This window comes from Eubalaena glacialis, chromosome 7 (assembly GCF_028564815.1).
Source record: "Eubalaena glacialis isolate mEubGla1 chromosome 7, mEubGla1.1.hap2.+ XY, whole genome shotgun sequence".
Classification (NCBI taxonomy): domain Eukaryota; kingdom Metazoa; phylum Chordata; class Mammalia; order Artiodactyla; family Balaenidae; genus Eubalaena; species Eubalaena glacialis.
Genome location: NC_083722.1, coordinates 108,200,172 through 108,217,019, shown reverse-complemented (window position 1 = coordinate 108,217,019; position 16,848 = coordinate 108,200,172). Strand labels below are relative to the sequence as shown.

General features: G+C 46.2%; 1 pseudogene; it reads right to left on the bottom strand.

Annotated features, from left to right (window-relative positions):
* Positions 1-1,176: 1,176 nt before the first annotated feature.
* On the bottom strand, positions 1,177-1,926 carry LOC133095778 (ferritin light chain-like; annotated as a pseudogene).
* Between the last annotated feature and the right edge of the window lie 14,922 nt (positions 1,927-16,848).

Genomic DNA, 16,848 nt, shown 5'->3' with positions numbered 1-16,848 from the left:
CTCAAGGGCAGGCCAGAAGTCTGGTTTCTCATCCAATTGTTGATGAGGCACTTGGGCAAGGCTCCTCTTGATCTGAAGACCTGTGGACTAGAGAGAAGTGATCTGCCCCCACGTACCCAACATATAAAGATGAGACAGGAACTGCAGCACCACAATGTACACTCCCATTCAAAAGGGAAGACACAGCAGTCACAGGTCCATCACAAGTCTGAAATTCTTCTGGGTACAATTCTCCATGCTCCATGCTAGGGAATGTATGTTGACTGCGGCCCCGGTCTCCTCCCTGGGAATGGTTCTATTTGGCTCTTGGCTCCACCCTCTGAGTCATCCTTGTTTTACTTAAGAAATGGTTCATGTTTGCCTGATTCCTGTCCTTAGGCAGTTGAGAGTCACGGAGGCTACATTTTGTTTTATAATGTCTCTGTTCCTTTCTTTTTAAATTTTTTTTTTTACCTTTTGTCACCCTTCACCCATAAAAGTACATATAATGTGTGTATATATGTATACGTACCTTATATGGTTTTTTTAAAAAATAAATGTATTTATTTATTTTTGGCTGCGTTGGGTTTTTTTTGGTGCTGAGCGTGGGCTTTCTCTAGCTGCGGCGAGCCGGGGCTGCTCTTCGTTGCAGTGCGAGGGCTTCTCATCACGGTGGCTTCTCTTGTTGCGGAGCACGGGCTCTAGGCGCAGGGGCTTCAGTAGTTGTGGCTCGCATGCTCTAGAGAGCAGGCTCAGTAGTAGTGGCACACGGGCTTAGGTGCTCTGCGGCATGTGGGATCTTCCCAGACCAGGACTCGAACCTGTGTCCCCCGCATTGGCAGGCGGATTCTTAACCACTGCGCCACCAGGGAAGTTCCTGTATTTTTATTTTACATATACACACACATACAGTTGGCCCTCCATATGCACATGTTCTGCATCTGCAGAGTCAACCATCCACAAACCGAAAATATTTGGAAAAAAAATTCCAGGAAGTTCCAAAAAGCAAAACTTGAATTTGCTGCACTCCAACAATTTTTTTTTTTCCCTGCAAAAAGCTTTATTGTTTCCATTCGGTCTGCGGTCTGGGAGAGGGCTCCAGGCTGGTTAAAAAGCTGCCTAGTGGCGGCAGGCAGAAGCCCTGGCACCAGGGGGTTGTCAGAGGGGTCGTCAAAGGCCGCTGGGCTCCAGAGGCTCCTAGTCGTTGAGGAGAGTGATCCTTTCAAAGAGATACTCGTCCAGCCCAACCTGGGAGCCGGCCAGCCTGCGGAGGTTAGTCAGGTGGTCGCCCTTCTTCCTGATGAGTTTCACCTCCTCATCCAGGAAGTGGCTCTCCAGGAAGTCACAGAGATGGGGTCTGCGGGGGCAGAACTCAGAGCATGCAGATCCAAGAGGGCTCGGTTCAGGTTCTTCTCCAGGACTGTGGCAACTTCCACAGCGTTCAGGTTTTACCCCACTCATCTTGGGATGGCTTCTGTGTGTCCTGGAAGCGTGTGCGGCAGCCACGCCGATTTGCCATCTGCAAGAGACCCTCTGCAGCCTTGCGTTTCTCCCCCACCAACTTGCCCAAGAAGTGGTCCACGCCCTCCAGAGCCACGTGGTCTCGGTGGAAATAGAAGCCCAGAGAGAGCTGGGTGTGGGAGGCCCGCAGTTGACCGGGTGGTCGATGGCGGCCTCCACCGCAGGGAAATAATCCTGAGGAATGTGGGAGCTCCGCTGATCCTCAACAAGGAGAGAAACTCCGAATATGGCGTTGGTTGTTCCCTGAAGCCGAGGCTGGCTGAGAGGTTGGTGCCTAAGTTTGTGGCTGGGAAAAAAGTTGGAGGGTGGTTGGAGGCTGGAAGAAGGGGCATCCCTGGCGGTGTTCTGTCCAAACACTATAGAAGCTAGAGACAGATTCCCGGGACTGCCGGTGCACTGCCCCTCCAACAAGCATTTACACAGCATTTACGTTGTATTTACAGCTATTTATATAGCATTTACATTTTATTAGGTATCATAAGTAATCCAGAGAGGATTTAAAGTATATGGGAGGATGTGCCTAGGTTATATACAAATTGTAGGCCATCACGTATGTAAGGGGCTTGAGTATCTGTGGATTTTGGTATCCACGGGGGTCCTAGAATGAATCCCCCATGGATACTTAGGTACAACTATATACATATAATACCTCTGTTCCTCTCAGTCCAGATTAGTAAAATGAAAGCTTTTGTGCATTTCCTATGTATCAAATGACCTGCTCCATTAGGCAAAAGCCACACTTAACATTTCTTTCTGAAACAGACCCTTTGGGCCACATGCAAGCGCTAAGGGACACGCCTTCAGAGATTCTTAGAAGCCTGTTGTCTAGCTGAGAGGCTCTACCTACGCCGTACCCTGAAATGCATCTGAGGTCTCAAGAAAGTCTCTTGTATCTGCATCCTTGATCTGATCTTGACCCGAAGGCCACATTTCACGGGAAGCACCCTGTATTTGATCTTTGCCACCAGGTTCCTTCCCTCCCCCAGGTTCTTATTTCCTTTGAGACTCTTTATTGGGCTGTAGATGTTGGTAATGAGAAACGGTCTCATTTTCCAACCTAACAAGCTTGAGGCAAGAAGCGTTTCCTATAGATTCCTCTGGAATACGGAACAGCTCTTTCTTTAGCTCATCCTCTATCCATCCCTCAGCTAAAATGAACCAGTTGATTCTTTCAACATTCTGCCTTGAAATCTCCTCAGCCAAAGCAACAAGGCTATGAACTGTACTTTCTGTTTTCCACGTTATTACAGGGAACAGTTTTACTAAATTTTTCTGTCAGTACGTAAGTCGTGTCCCCTTTGGTCAGGCTCCCGTAACAATTTCTCACATTCTTCCACATTCCAATAACAATCTCTTCAAGGCCCCCTAGCCTCTGCCCATTGCCCTGTTCCTAAGCCAATGTCCCATGTTTTCAGTGCTGTTTATTGGAGCCCCCCTTAGATAACAATTCCTGTATGGGCTGTCTATGGCTGAATAGCAATCACTCCAAAGTCTAAAACAGCGACAATTTATGATCTCCCAGTTCTGTGGATTGACCGGCTCAGCTCCACATGATGTTGGCTGGGGCGGTGATCCTCCGGAGCCTCCTCCAAGGCAGCTCACTCACATGGCTGCACCTTGGTGGGGACAGCTCGGAACCTGGGCTCAGCTGGGGCCCTAGGACACTGGGCCTCTCTTCTGTCATTCCTTGGCTTTCCATGCGATCTCTCCTGGTGGTCTCTTCAACAGGGCAGACAATCCAGACAAGTTTCATAAACTGTCCTGGCTGTGCCCACTCCTCATCTGCCCCTGTTCCCGCCAGAAGGCTCCGACTCTACATCCTTCTGACAGAGCAGCTGTCTTGTATGAGCCACCATTGACTGACCTCTTGGGATTCGTCTGTTCTCTCCTGGGCTGAGCCCTGTACTCGGGACTTGACATGTATTTTTTCTCTTAATCCTCAAGGCCGTCCCTGTTAGAGATTGCGTCTTCATTTCATGAAGCTGAGAAATGTTGAGTGACTTGCCCAAGGTCAGGGGACTAGACAGGGGCAGAGCGGGACTGGAATCCAGGTCCACCTGACTCCACAGTCTGTGCCCTCTTCAGTCCACTGTGCAGACATCCAGGGTCAATCAGTGAACCCCAGAACAAGGTCACCATTGGCTGAGGAGCTTCTGGACTTCTTAGGTATAACGTACGTACACATGGTGAAGTTCACGAAGCACATGAATCTTCCATGTATAACCCAGTGATCTTTACAGATGTGCACCCCCAATCAACAAATACCCAGATCAAGATGTATAACACCTCCAGCTCCCTAACAAGCTCCCTCGTGCCTCTTCCCAGGCTATGCTCCTCTGACTTCTATCATCATCCATTAGTTCTGCATATTCTTGAACTTCATAGGAATGAAATCATAGCGGATGGGCTCTTTTGTCTGGCTTCTTAATGCTCAACATCATATCAGTGAGATTCATTTTTGTCTGGCAGGTAGCAGTAAGCAGTCCCTTTGTCGTGCTGTGTGGTATCCATCGTATGAATACAGCATGGATATTCGGGTTGCATCCAGTTTGGGGCTATTATGAACAAAGCTGCTAGGAACATTCTTGTACGTGTCCTTGGATGGACTTAAGCACTCGTTTGTCTTAGGAATGTGTGCAGGAGTAGAATGATACGGTAGGTGTAAGTTTAGCCTTACTAGAAACTTCCAGTTTTCAACAGTGTCTGCTCCATTTTACTTTCCCACCAGCTATGGATGAGAGCTCCTGTTAGCAGATTGAGAGAGAATTCACATACCCTAAAATCCCCTCTTTTAAAGTGTATAATTCGGTAGTTTTAGGATACTCACAGTTGTACAACCATCACACTGATTCCAGAACATTTCATCACCCCCAAAAAAACCCCATGTTCATTAGCAATCTTTCCCATTCCTCCCTTCTCCCCTCCCCACCCTAGCCCCTGGCAACCACTAATCTACTTTTTTGTCTCTATTTGCCTATTCTGGACATTTATGTAAATGGGACCTTACGGTATGTGGCCTTCTGTGTCAGGCTTCTCTCACTTAGCATAATGTTTTCAAGGTTCATCCATGTTGTGGCATGTATCAATACCTTTTATTGCCAAATAATATTCTATTATGCAGTGATACCACATTTTATCCATTCATCAGTTGATGGATGTTTGACTTGTTTCTACCTTTTGGCTATTATAAACAATGCTGCTATGAACATTCTCTTGGGTAGGCACCGAGGAGTGGGATTGCTGGGTCTACCTGGGTTTTATAGGATTCAGGGGAAAGACTCCCTGGTGAAGGAATTTCCAGCATGAAAATAGTCCACCTGTACAGGTGGGCCTCATCTTCTACTTCGCAGCAGACCATTCTCAGCTGGGAGGCATCCAGAATCTCTTCATGATCAATGGCAAAGTTAAAATCTAGATATCTTGGAGGTAGTGTGTAGAACATCCTCTTGGGGTTATAAAAGAAGACAGACCTGAAGTCACAGTTCACCACTTCCTAGTTGTGTGAACTTGGGTGAGATACTTCTCTCAGCCTCAGTGTTCTTATCTGCATAATGGACACAAATAACTCCTATTTCACAGGTAGCTCGGCTTCTGGCACTTGGGTGCTGACCAGCATGAGAGGCACGGACCCAGTAAGGGCGAGTCCCTTTCCCCTTTTCCTTCCTTCAGTCAGCTCTTCATGTTCCTGAAAAATGTGCTACTCAGAGCAAAAAAATAACTTTAGGCAGGAACAGTGGCTCTCGACCCTGGCTGTGCATTCAGAGCACATGGGGAATCTTTTTTAACGTATCAGTGGCCAGACCTACCCACAGAGGTTCTGATTTAATTCATCTGGGTTAGTGAGCGGGCATTTGTTTTTTTTCAAAACTCCCCAGGTGATTCTAAGGTGCATCCAGGGCTGAGAACTACTATATGAAAGGAATTACCTGTGTTTGAGAGGCTGGGAATTAGGGATATGGTGACCAGCCATCCCAGTTTGCCAAGAACTGCCCCAGTTTTAACGCTGAAAATCCTGCATCCCAAGAAACTCCCTCAGTCCTGGGTAAACTGGGCTACCCGTCAAGGAAATGATGCACAAATGTTGATTTGTGGTACTTATATTTAGGATTTTCTTTCAAGTGTCAGGTTTGAAGCCAAAGTACTTTTGAACTTAGGGAATAAAGAGCAGAAAGCTGCCAACTGTACCCCAGCACAGAGTTTGAAATGCACAGGAAATGGAGGACTTGGGGGGGGGGAAGGGGTTAGTTAGGGCAGCACCTCTCAAACCTTGGTGTGCGTGAGACTCATTGCAGTGTCCTGTAAAATGCAGCTTCTGACCAGCAGATCTGGGGTGGGCCTGATACTGTCTGTTTCTAACAAGCTCCCAGGTGATTCCCATGCTGCTGCCAGGGACCATGCATGGAGGAGCGAGAGTCTAGAGAGGTGTAACTTCTCTCTTACAACGAACATAACCTTGAGGGAATTCCTTCTTCTTTCAGACCTTTTGATCTATCAGCTATAAAATGGGGATAGTAATAACCACATCACAGGTAACACCCAGGAGGTTTCACAGTAATTTAGAAGTGTGTTGTTGGGAAGAGCCAGTGTGCCTGGCGTGCAGTGGGGGCTGACTGGATGTAAGTCCTCTTTGTATCCTCATCTCCACCCAGCTTTAGCCTCTCGTGCTTGCAGGGCTCTGATTGGTTTCTTAACGGTTAGCAGAGTCCTTCATGGAGAGTGGGCACCTCAAGAACGGTTGCTGACGTGTTCAGAGAGATGCTGAGTAGAGGCAGATGACTGCAAGCCAGCGCCAGGGTGTGCCACCAGCTACACCTTTAATCTAACCATTTGTATGCCCTGTGGAGGAAAACCTCATTTCATTTAGAGATGATGTTGGAGTCAACAGTTTTTATATTAAGGCAAAAAAAAAAAATTAAGAGAAAAAAATGCTACAGGGAGAAATTTTTTTCTTTTTTTCTTTTTTTCTTTTTTTTTAAATTGAGCTGGTACTATGGGCAATACCATTCCCCCTTTTTTTAAAAAATTAATTAATTTATTTTTGGCTGCGTTGGGTCTTTGTTGCTGCGTGCGGGCTTTCACCAGTTGCGGTGAGCGGGGGCTACTCTTCATTGTGGTACGTGGGCTTCTCACTGCAGTGGCCTCTGTCATTGCGGAGCACGGGCTCTAGGCATGCGGGCTTCAGTAGTTGTGGCTCACAGGCTCAGTAGTTGTGACTCATGGGCTCTAGAGCGCAGGTTCAGTAGCTGTGGCGCACGGGCTTAGTTGCTCCGCGGCATGTGGGATCTTCCTGGACCAGGGCTCAAACCTGTGTCCCCTGCATTGGCAGGCGGATTCTTAACCACTGCGCCACCGGGGAAGTCCCGAAATTTCTTTTCTTAATTACTCTTGTCAGAAAGCTGATGTTGGAGGAACTGTTAGAGAAGGAAAGGACGAGACTCATAAATAGCCCTAGAAGCACAGGCTTTGGAATCAGAAGTTCCTGGGTTTGAATCCTGGCTCTGTCAGACACTGTGCTGCATGACCTTGGGTAAATTGCTACCGCTCTCTGACCCTCAGTTACCTCATCTGTGAAATGGAGATGAGGATCCCTGCCTAGTTAGCTGGTGCCGCTTCCCTCCAAACACAGGTATCTGTTACTCATCGCGCCTCTCACTGTCAGCTGCTGGGTGTCAAGGTTTCTCTGGGGAGCCAGGACCATTGAAGCAGGAGACCCATGGGAGCAAGGCTGCAGGCTGGCAGCCTGAGGCCAAAGGGCTCTGCAGGTCCTTCTTTTTGTTGTTCAATTTGAGCCAACATTAAACCTTAAGGGACTTTTAATACAATCCTGGAGTTATAGCTCTTTCAGAAAATGCATTGGATCTTAAAACACTGCAGCCCCTTCCAGCCACAATTTTGCACTCTCCCGATTGCCACAAGCCTTACTCCTTGGAGTACTGACAGCTGCTGACCTCCCCATGCCTGCTGGGCCCCTGAGGACCTTTGCTTTTGCATCTCCTTGCCTCCCCTCTACAATCTGAGGTGCCGGATGGTGGCAAGCTCTTCTGGAGTCCTTATGGTGTGGCAGACACTGCCTTGAGCACTTTTAACACGTTTATCCTCCTGCCCGGCCTATGAGGTAGATGTTATTTTTAGCCTCCATTCCATGAGTGAGGAAACAGGCACAGAGATGCTAGATGAATTACCCAAGGTCACACAGCTGGGAAGTGGCAGTGCTAGGGGGGTCTGGCTCCTGAGTGTGTGTGCTGTTAGCCACTACACACACTACCTCTACCAGAGACACTGAGTGCTTGCTTCTATTTGTTTTTCTCAAACTATTGTTTGTTTTTCTGATAATATAACAGATACATGCTCATAAAAAAATAAACAGGAACATTTAAAGAAACAAGTAAGAAATGTCTCAAACTTTCACTCCCTGCCCCTCCCCAGAAGTAGTATTTGGGGGTCATGTTAGCAGATGGTCACAAATACGTGTTATACAAAATGGGATAATATCATCTGCATGTAATAAAAAGCTACAATGATGAGAGAATTATCTAGCGCTCTCACCACTGGAAGCCATTCAGCTGGGTTCAGATCTCCCAGCCTGTCCTCTGCCTGTGTGACCCTGGGCAGTTCAGTGAAATTTCCATTTTCCCTTCTGCAAAATGGGAACCTCACAGAACAGGTCTAAAAATTCAGTGAGTTAATAGAGGAGAAATGCTTAGCATGGTTCCTGGCAGCCAGTGAGTGCTCCCTAAAAATTCAGTTGTGATTAGGATTATTCATGGCTGACGGATGCTCCTTAGGTCGAGAGCCACAGGCCACAGAAGAGCCACATTCCGGCCACGGAGAGAAGCAAAGGGTGAAGGCTGCAGACAGTCTGAGGGTTGAGGGGAGGCAACCAGCGTGAAAGCAAGGCCTGTGGTCATGACCTGGAGGCCCAGGAGCAGTTTAGAAAGTGAGGTGCGTGGGGGCCAGGATATGGATTGTGTACTGGGGTGAGGGGTGAAGGCTGGAGAAGCCGCTGGACTGGCCCTGTGATGGGAAGGACCCTCTTCCGTGGACTGAGGGCACTGGGTCCCTGGGTCTGGATAATAACTGAAGCGCGGAAAGTCGCCCTGCAGTCTCCTCCCTCCAAGTAAATAGGTGTCGCTATTCTAAGCAGGCCTGTGATAAAAATATACTTGCTTTGCTTTGGAAGGATTTTTTTTAAGCTGTGAAAATAACAGGGCAGTAGACTGACTATTTTAGGTTGGGGCCTTTGGCTGGCTTTCAAAGTCACAGCCCAAATGAGATCTATTTACGAAACAGGTCGCACTGCACACTTCGCATGCGTTGATCGTCCGGTAGAACAAGCGCAACTGGAGGCATCTAAGAGACTCTGGGGCCCACACCCGAGCAGCAGAGTTGGAGGAAATCGCTGGCACTGTTTATGCCAGACCGTAACAGCGAGCCCAGCGTCTCTCTCTGGGCCTCTGAGCCCTTCCCCACATGCCCCGCCCCCACCCCTCCCCCACCCCTCCCCTCCCCCACCTCTCCCCTCTCCCACCCCTCCCCTCCCCCCCACCCTCGAGTTCTCAGGGGGCGGAGCCAGCAGTCTGCCCCTCTCTCCACTTGGAATATGGGGAATGCTCCCCACTTTCTCTGTAAATCAGCGGGGTAGGCGGCAGCGCCGGAGCCAGGGAGGAGCCTGCCATCCTGCTGGGGCCTGCCATCTGGAACTGGGCTGAAATTTTCCACCCTCAGTGGACCAAAGGGTGCCTCTGGACACTCTGTAGGGGATGGCCTGAGATGGAGTAGAAATAACCTGAGCAGACTTAAACTTGAACCCTGGCCCTAACCCTTGCAGCTGTGTGACCCTGGAAAGGTAACTTTACCTCCGTGATCTCTTGTTTTCTTATTAGCGAGATGGAGATAATAAAGCAAATCTTACAGGACTGTAGGGAAGATTAAAGAAGATAATGTATTTAAAAGTATCTAGCATATATAGAGTGGCCACCAAATCTGGAAACACATAGGAATTTTCAGAATAAGTGGTTATTGATTATACATAATAAAATTCTCTATATTTCCAGACTTTAGGGTCACCCCACGGTGATAATAATTGCTAACACTTACATGGTACTTACCATGTGCCAGACACTGTTCTAGATGCTTTACATATGTCAACTCATTAATTCTTCAAAACAACCCTATGAAGTAGGCATTACATCATCCCCATTTTATAGATGAGGAAACCGAGGCTCAAAGTTAAACCACTTACTCAGGGTCATACAGCTAAAAAATGTCAGAACCAAGAATCAGACCCAGGCAGTTAACCATTACACTTTAGTTAACCATTTGCTAGAGTTGCTTTTTCAAGTACCACTGATGTCTTGACACTCAGATAATGCTAATAGGTAAAAATAATGACAAGGAAAATTATGATAATCATAGAGTCCCAACACTGCAAAGAATCTTATGAGGTCACCCAGAGACTGGGGTCTTAACCTTCTGCTTTTCTCAGTCAAGAATACACTGAATATGTTTGGGAGGTAATTAGCAAATGTTTTTTGACTTTGCCCAAGCTGATAGGTGAGAAGTGGTCTCTCAGTGTAGTTTCTCTTATTATGATGGTGGCTATATTTTTATATGTTTGATTTATTTGCATGTTCCCTCCTGTGAATTGTCTGTCCATATCCTTTGACTATTTTTCTGTTGGGTACTTGGTCTTTTCTTACTGATTTTTGGAGCTCTCTTTATTAAAGAAATCAATCCTTTGTGAATTGAGTTGCAAATACTGTTTCCCAGTGTGCCATTTGATCCTTGATTTTGCTGAAGGTATTTATTACTGTGCTGAAAGTTGACTTTTACGTGGCTCAGTGTCAACTTTTTCTTTTACAGCTTCTGGCATTTGTATAATGCTTAGAAATGCCTTCCCTGCACTGAAAAAACATTTTATTTCACATGTTTTCCTCTAGAATGCCTCTAGTTTCATTCCTTACGTTTAAATCTTTCAGTCATTTGGCGTTTATTTCAGTGTAATTTAAGGTAAATTACAAGGTAGAGATCAAAATCCCCCCCTTTTTTCCAGACGGTAGTAGGAAAACATCACTTTTCTTCTATATGTCTGGCACTTCCACATTTTTTTTTTTTTTTTTAAATCATCACCTTTTTTTTTTTGACCAGGATTCTTTCTTTCTTTCTTTCTTTCTTTCTTTATGGCTGTGTTGGGTCTTCGTTTCTGTGCGAGGGCTTTCTCTAGTTGCGGCAAGTGGGGGCCACTCTTCATCGCGGTGCGCGGGCCTCTCACTATCGCGGCCTCTCTTGTTGCGGAGCACAGGCTCCAGACGCGCAGGCTCAGTAATTGTGACTCACGGGCCTAGTTGCTCCGTGGCATGTGGGATCTTCCCAGACCAGGGCTCGAACCCGTGTCCCCTGCATTAGCAGGCAGATTCTCAACCACTGCGCCACCAGGGAAGCCCCTGGCACTTCCACATTTATCATGGGATAATTTCTGTCCAGTTCTCCTTGGGTCCAATTTTAATAGGAAAATTTGGCCTTAATTTGGCGTAGTTTCTAGGGCTGCCATAACAAAGTACCACAAACTGGGGGGTTTAAAACAACAGAAATTTATTCTCTCACAGTTCTAGAGGCCAGAAGTGTGAAATCAAGGTGTCAGCAGGGCCGTGCTCCCTCTGAGACTCTGGGTAGCATCCTTCCTTGCCCTTCTCTTAGCTTCTGGTGGTGGTCGGCAATCCTTGGCTTGTAGCTGCATCACCCCAGTCTCTGCTCTTGTTGTCACATGGCCTTCTCTCTGTATGTCTCTGTCTTCTCTTCTTCTAAGGATACCTGTCATATTGGGGTAGTGCCCACCCTACTCCAGTATAACCTCGTCTCAAGTTTGATTATGTCTACAAAGACTCTATTGCCAAATAAAGCCACATTCGCAGGTTCTGGAAGGTTAGGGCTTCAACATCTCTTTTGGAGGGATACAGTTCAACCCATAACATTTGATTCCTCAAGAGTATCTAACTCCCAGATGGGGCAGCTTAAAATTTAAAGAATAAATTATAAAGAAAAACATCAAAATACAGATGAAACACTTCCGTGGCTTAACAACCTCCAAAACTACCACAACAATAACTATAACAACAAAAATCACTAAAAATAAATGAAACATCTTCAAATAGAAAGACTTATTTTTATTTATTTATTTATTTTGGCCTCACCACACCGCTTGCGGCATCTTAGTTCCCTGACCAGGGATTGAACCTGGGCCCCGGCAGTGAAAGCACTGAGTCCTAACCACTGGACCGCCAGGGAATTCCCATCAGCTTCAAAATAAAAAGCAAACAAAAGACTAGGAACAAATGTTTGCAGTCAGTATATAAGAAGTTCATTTCTTTATTGTAAAAAGTAATTCACACATATTGATAAGAAAAAAGTGCCAATACCCCAAATAGTCAAAGGTCACGAACAAGCAAGTCAGAAAACAGGGAATGTAGATGTGGGGAAATATTCACCTGCCAATTAATGGAAGATATACAACTTAACACAGTGATACAATACTTTTCTTTTTCTAATACCCAAAAGGGGGGAAAAAAAAAATCTTAGGCTGGCAAAGAAATGGTGAAACTGGCAATCTCACATGCCGCCACTGGCAGGACCCTTTTGGAAAAGAACTTGGCAATACAGATCAAGGGTCATATAAATGTTTCTTCCAGTTGACCCAGTATAATTCTACTTCTAGGACTCTATTCTAGAGAAGTCATCTGAAGTATGGAAAAAGCTATTTGAAAAGGTAGAGGGAATTCCCTGGCAGTCCAGTGGTTAGGACTCAGTGCTTTCACAAGCCGCTTGGCTTGGCCAAAAAAGAAAAAAAGTAGAGAAAGGGATATTTATTGGATCCCTGCTAAATGTCAAGCTCTTTGCAAGCTTATCTCATTTAATTCTCTCCATAACCTCCCGAGGTCAGCATTCTTAGCGCCATTTACTGGCAAGGAAACCAAGGTTCTGTGAGGTTAGGCCTTGTCCAAGGTCACACAGCCTGTAAGTGACAGGGCGGGGCTTCCATGTGAGGTGATCCAGTTCTAAAGGCCCTGGGCTCGTGGCTCCCCATGGCTGCTTGGGAAGCAGAGCACCCCAGCTGCTCCCTAAAGCCAGCTCACCCATCTGCTGAATGTGGGAGGTGGGAGAGAGGCTTGCACTGCAGGGTCTCTAAGATTTCTCAAAGCTCTAAGCTTTTGTGGATCTATCTATTGCTGTAAGTAAACCTCAGGAAGGATAAATACAGAAATGAGTAAGAATTGTGCAAAAAATATTAGACACCCTTCATCTCCCTCTTCAGCTTCGGGACTTTCAGCCAAGATTAATCTTTGTTTTGGATTTTCATTGTGGGTATATTGGTGTTTTCTTAATTAAGATTAGCTACTTGCTATGTTTGAGTACCTATTTATTCATTGAACAAATATAGTGTAATGATGAAAAATGCAGGTTCTATATATGGCTGTTCCTTATAGTAGTATTGTGAATTTTCTCTTTGTTTGAAATTATATCAAAATAAATAGTTATTTTCTTAAAAATAGACGGGGGTGGGGTTGGACTGCTTGGATTCTGCCCAGAGCTCACCCGCCGTTAGCAGCGTGTCCTTGCCTAAGTTCCCTTGCGTGTGGAACAGGATGATCCTGGTACCCATCTCAGATTCAGTCACACGGTTTGCTGCCATATGCCTTACGGCATTATGCCTGAGAGATAGTTAGCTCTCAGTCACTGTTAGCTATTGCTGTTGCTATTAATTTCCTTTCTATGTTGACCGACTTGCTTTGGAGTTGTTTGCCTTCCGAAATTGTTTCTGAAGAAAAGCATTGACTTTCCTGATAGGGCAAATGTGGACTGGACACAAACATTACGAGGAGTGGTCTGAGGAGAAAGATAAAACCGAAGTTGCCCAGAACCAGAATGAGGAAATGAACTATGAGAAAACAATATCTAGAATTTTAAGTGTGCAAACCATATTTGAGGCTGAGAAAAGGGCTGCACACACAGGCCTGATTTCTACGAATCTGGTGTCAGAAGCTTTTAGTTAAGGTTGACCTCTGGTACCATCTCTAAGTCTTTCCCTTCCGAAGAGGTAGGTGAAGGGGTACAGGTGGAAGCTGAATACCAGAGGATCCCAATAAAAAAAGCCCCTCAGTTCCCACCTACTCAAAGTTAGGAGGCCAACGCCTACTTATAAGGGATGCAGATAGTGCTAATAATGTAATGATAACAATAATTCCCAAGTTCTCACAACGTGCTGGACCTAGTCTGGTGAAGATGGCCAGTTAGGCTCTCCAGTATCAAACTGTAAATCCACAGGAGACTTGGGGGTTGGCCAGGTGAAGCAGGCCGTCTGAGGGCACAGAGCTGCAGAGGGCCAAAAGATGCTGGGTGGCTTCTCCCTCAGTGGTCCTTCAGTTCACAGACCCTCTCCCTCTGGAAGTGTGTGCATAGCCTCCAGTGATTTCCGTGTTCTAGGAGATTTCTTTTCAGAAAAAGAAAGAGAAATGAACTTAACTGAATGTCAATATTGCCAGAGAGGAAATCAACAGGTAATCACATGAGCATCTATTAGGACTCTATTACAAGTTAATGGGAAAACCAACTCAATGGCTTTAAGTTCAAAAAAAGGGAATATCATGTTGCATGGAACTGAAAAGCGCAGGTCTGGTTGGTTTCAGTGCTCAACAGAGGTCAGCAGGGCCCTGCAGGACTCCAGGCTCAGCTCTGTAAAGGTGTAACGGTAGCTGAGGCATCCCCAGCCTTCCCTAGCCTCAGCGTTCAAATCCAGGGGAAAACTCAGAAGATGTATATGGGAGCTTCCTCAAAAATGCTGAGATTCACTTTGATAGGATCCAGTTGGGTCATATGTCCATCCCTGAACCAATCACAGTGACCAGGCTGAGTCAAGTGCTCTGGGAAAGGTCAAGCCCCGTACATACTATCATGTTTGAGTTGCTTGCATGTGGCTGTATTTCATTTGCTTCTTCCCCTCCCCCAACTGCACAGTAAGCGCCTTGAGGGCATGGACCATGCTGGGCATCTCTACATCTCCAGTGGCTAGCTCAGCATGTGGCCCCCAGCATGCTCAGTAAACATTCATTGAAATAAACTTCACTGTAGGTAATGGAGAATGAACTGAAGAACTGAGATGATTGTCCACATGATTTATGCAAAACAAAGCAACACAAGCACACCCGTGGTCCTGATTATCTGGCTTTCATTCTCCCTTTAGAATCAGCCAACCCAAGCCAATGAAGAAATTGTACTCATTTTAGACTCTGGATAATGGTGACAATGAAACAACCTGAAATTAAAGTTTTAGTCATCCAGTAAGTCTTGTTCCTTTAGATTTGCCTCAAAGCTGGAGCCACAGTTTCTCTTCTGTCTTAATGAATAGTGAAATTAGTGAATATTAAGCACCAACTGTGTGCTCAGTGCTACACTCTGGGGGATCAGGGTAGTAGAATATTACAAAAATAAATAATTAGATCCTTGTTCTGGAGATGGAGAGAGACCCAAGACACTTCCATTTTTTGAAGTTCCTGTTATTTATAGTTGTTTTTTTTTTTTTAATCTTTATTTATTTTATTTTATTTTATTTTTTTTTATTTTTGGCTGTGTTGGGTTTCCGTTGCTGTGCGCGGGCTTTCTCTAGTTGCGGTGAGCCGGGGCTACTCTTCGTTGCAGTGTGCGGGCTTCCCATTGTCGTGGCTTCTCTTGTTGCAGAGCATGGGCTCTAGGCGCGCAGGCTTCAGTAGTTGTGGCACGTGGGCTCAGTAGTTCTGGCTTGCGGGCTCTAGAGCTCAGGCTCAGTAGTTGTGGCGCATGGGCTTAGTTGCTCCGCGGCATGTGGGATCTTCCCGGGCCAGGGCTCGAACCCGTGTCCCTTGCATTGGCAGGCAGATTCTTAACCACTGTGCCACCAGGGAAGCCCCTATTTATAATTTTAAATGTAGAAATGCCAAAGCAGATATTAAAAAATGGCAATGATGTGTTTTAAATGCTCATATTTAACAAATTGCTTTGTTGAATATAATGAATACGATGCTTTTAAATCATAATCCCGTTACAAGCATAATGCAAACTAATGATGCTCTTTACAAGATAATCACAATTTATTTTAAAACTTAAATCAGGGCTTCCCTGGTGGCGCAGTGGTTGAGAATCTGCCTGCCAATGCAGGGGACACGGGTTCGAGCCCTGGTCTGGGAAGATCCCACATGCCACGGAGCAACTGGGCCCGTGAGCCACAATTACTGAGCCTGCGCGTCTGGAGCCTGTGCTCCGCAACAGGAGAGGCCGCGATAGTGAGAGGCCCGCGCACCGCGATGAAGAGTGGCCCCCGCTTGCCACAACTAGAGAAAGCCCTCGCACAGAAACGAAGATCCAACACAGCCATAAATAAATAAATAAATAAATAAATAAAATTTAAAAAAAGAAAAAAAAAACAACTTAAATCATAGTTGTAGCTGATTGTACTTTTCAAAGATGGCTGCAACAATATCTCCCATCGCATATGAGTTTCTGTAACCTTGTCAGTCCCCCTTCAAGAGATGGAGTCTGTGTTCCCTGCTGTTGAATCTGGGAAGGCTTGTGAATACTTCAACCAGTGCAGTACACCATACGTGACCCTGGGTGACCAGGTCATAAAAGATGGTGCAGCTTCTGCATCGATTGCTGGTGCTCTGAGCTGCCAGGTAGGAATTCCGACTACCCTCAGGCCGCCAGGCTGGAAAGGCCAGGAGGTGCTCAGGCAGACTGTCCTGGCCAACATCCACCCCCCCTCCCCGCCACACACACACACACACACACACACACACACACACACATATACACACAGACACACACACACACACACACACGCCTTCCAGACATCCGCATGGACGTACCAGACATAGGAGTAAGGAAACCATCTTGGAAGTGGACCCTCCAGCCCCAGCTGGTCCAGCCCTCAGCCATTCAGATCACCTCTAGCCACTGGAGTCCTTCCTCCTGAGGTCCCAGAAATTGTGGGACAAGCCATCCCTGCTAGGCCCTGTCTGCATTCCTACGCCACAGAATCTGTAAGCATAACAAAGTAGATCACGTTTACACCCCTAAGTTCTCAGTGGCTTGTTACACAGTGGGGCGACTGGAATGGTAAGGCTCCAGGTTAAACCTGCATGATGCACTGGCAATTTTTAAGACCCCTCCAGGGCCATATAACCCTGCTGGCCTCTCTCCAGGGTCACCTACATAATTTCTGGGGCCCAGTGCAAAGTGAAGGTGTGGGGCCTCTCGTTCATGAAGCAGGAAAAGTTGCCATTAAAGGTACTAAAATGTAGAACTTTTTCCTTTCTCTAGACC